Genomic DNA, 2,613 nt, shown 5'->3' on the forward strand with positions numbered 1-2,613 from the left:
GACACAAGTCTGAGTGAACTCCGGGAGTTGGTCATGGACAGGGAGGCCTGGCATGCTGCGATTCATGGGGTCGCAAAGAGTCGGACATGACTGAGCAACTGATCTGATCTGATATACATACATACACACACGCCAAAGATTTGATGCTTTTGAACAGTGGTGTTGGAGAAGACTCTTGAGAGTCCCTTGGACTGCAAGGAGATGCAACCAGTCCATCCTAAAGGAGATCAGTCCTGGGTGTTCATTTGGTACAACTGATGTTGAAGCTGAAACTCCAATACTTTGGCCACCTGATGCGAAGAGCTGACTCATTTGAAAAGATCCTGATACTGGGAAAGATTGGGGGCAAGAGGAGAAGAGGATGACAGAGGATGAGATGGCTGGATGGCATCACTGACTCAGTGGGCAGGGGACACCACTCCGGGAGTTGGTGATAGACAGGGAGGACTTGTGTGCCGCGGTTCATGGGGTCACAAAGAGTAGGACACAACTGAGCGACTGAACTGACTGACTGACATATATACTTTTTCATATTATTTTCTTTTTTTCCCCCACTGGAAAATTATTTTATTGAGATTCCACCAGCTGTATAATCTGTTTTATTCGACCCCTTCTTCCTTTGCAATTCAGTCCTTCCCAAGTGGTCCCAAGAAGGCTTTCTTTTCCTCCACAGTCTGGAAGCAGCCATAGCCAAATTTGGAAGTGGTGTCAATAAACTTGAGTTCTATCTACAGGACTTGCTCAGAGTGAGCATTTGCTTCTTGGTTCCCACCACACAGCTTTTGCGCATGACAAAGTCATTGGTCACTTCACCATAGTGGACGATGCCACCTAGAGGGTTGATGCTTTTGTCAGACAGATCATAATCAGTAGAGGCATTTCTCTTGATCAGTTTGCTGTCCTTGATGAGGTAGCCCTGGCCAATCTTGTAGATCTTCTTGTTGATCTCAGTGCAGTGGTAGTACCCTTTCTGACCAGCCCAAGCCTCAGAGAAGGCCACCCAGGCAGTATGCCACGCCCCAATACAGGCACCCTTGTACAACCCTCGGTAGGTCTTATGGGGCAGCTTCGTAGTGTGCCAACGGCTGGTGACCCCTTTGTAGTCTTTGCCCTTGATCACCCCAATGACCTCAGTCATTTCATCCTGGCCAAACACTTGGTTCACAGGGACCTGCTGCTCTAGCTTTTCATGGGCTCAGTCCAGTTTTTCAGCCACAGTGCCTCCATTCACCTGAATCTCCATGAGGTGGGCCTTCTTCTGGTGCAGAGGAAGCAGGAGCATCTGGGTGAAGGCGATGACATGGATGACCTGGCAGTACTTCATGCTACTGAAGTCCCTTTCAAGTTGCTCCTTGCCATCTATGTCCTGCCACTTCTTGCAGTACTTGGTGAAGGCCTACTTCTTAGATTTATGCCAATTCTCATAGAAGCTCCTTTTGCACTCATTGCTGATATGCTCAGCAAAGATGGTCTTACGGGTCCAGAGGCCTTGGGGTATTTCCACATAGCCCACGATGCCCCAGTCAACATGGTGGAGTCTCCACCATAGTCATAGGCTCCACAACTTCCTTCATGTTCACCTTGGACCCTGGCCTATCGACCTCCCTCTCAATGTGGGTCATGCCAGCCTTGTAGCAAGGAAGGCGGTGAGGTGCAGGGGCTTGGAAGAGCCATCCTTGGGGAAGCTCCTCACCTTCCCATGGTGCTGGCTGCTGTGCTTCTGAGGCAGGAAGCCCAGGGACCTGTGCCTGGGAGCAGAGAACTTCCTGTGAGACATCCTGCCCATTGGAAGCTGCCAGTAGAGCTCGTATTATTTTCCATTATGGTTTATCACAGAATATTCAATAGAGTTCCCTGTACTATATAGTAGGACATCATCATTTATCCATTCTATATATAGTACTTTGCATTTATATATAGTACTTTGCAATCCCAAACTCCCAATATGCCCCTCCCCTAACGCCAACCCCTCATAACCACAAGTCTATTCTCTGTTTTTGTGAGTCTGTTTCATAGATAAGTTCATTGTGTCATATTTTAGATTCCACATGTAAGTGTTATATGGTATTTGTCTCTCTGACTATTTCACTCTGTATAATAATCTCTAGGTCCATCCATGTTGCTTCAAATGGTACTATTTCATTCATTTTTATGACTGAGTTGTATTCCACTGTGTGTATGTATCACATCATCTTTATCCATTCATCTGTCAAAGTTCATTTAAGTTTTCTCTGTGTCTTGGCTACTGTGAATAGTGCTGCTGTGACCGTAGGAGGGTATGTATCTGAATTAGAATTTTGTCCAGGAGTGGGCAAAAAATAATTTTTTTTAATTATGAAAGTATGATAACACATTTATAGGAGACTTGGAAAACAGAATCAGGTTACATATAGTTCCATTATATATTGCAGTATTTTAAGTAGATAAAATAAGATTTTTTATTTGGAGTTTCAATATCAAACTTGCACAAATTAATAGAATGAATATACAGAGAAGTAGAAGGATATAGTAGACCTGAAAAACACTGTTACCCATTTCAACATAATTAAGATTTATATAATTTTCACACAACAGTAGGGTAAAAATTTGATTCAACTTTCCATGGATTATAAA

General features: G+C 44.2%; 1 pseudogene; it reads right to left on the bottom strand.

Moving 5' to 3' along the window:
* Positions 1-407: 407 nt before the first annotated feature.
* Positions 408-1,777, bottom strand: LOC782424 (large ribosomal subunit protein uL3-like; annotated as a pseudogene).
* Positions 1,778-2,613: the final 836 nt, after the last annotated feature.

This window comes from Bos taurus, chromosome 8 (assembly GCF_002263795.3).
Source record: "Bos taurus isolate L1 Dominette 01449 registration number 42190680 breed Hereford chromosome 8, ARS-UCD2.0, whole genome shotgun sequence".
Taxonomy (NCBI): Eukaryota; Metazoa; Chordata; class Mammalia; order Artiodactyla; family Bovidae; genus Bos; species Bos taurus.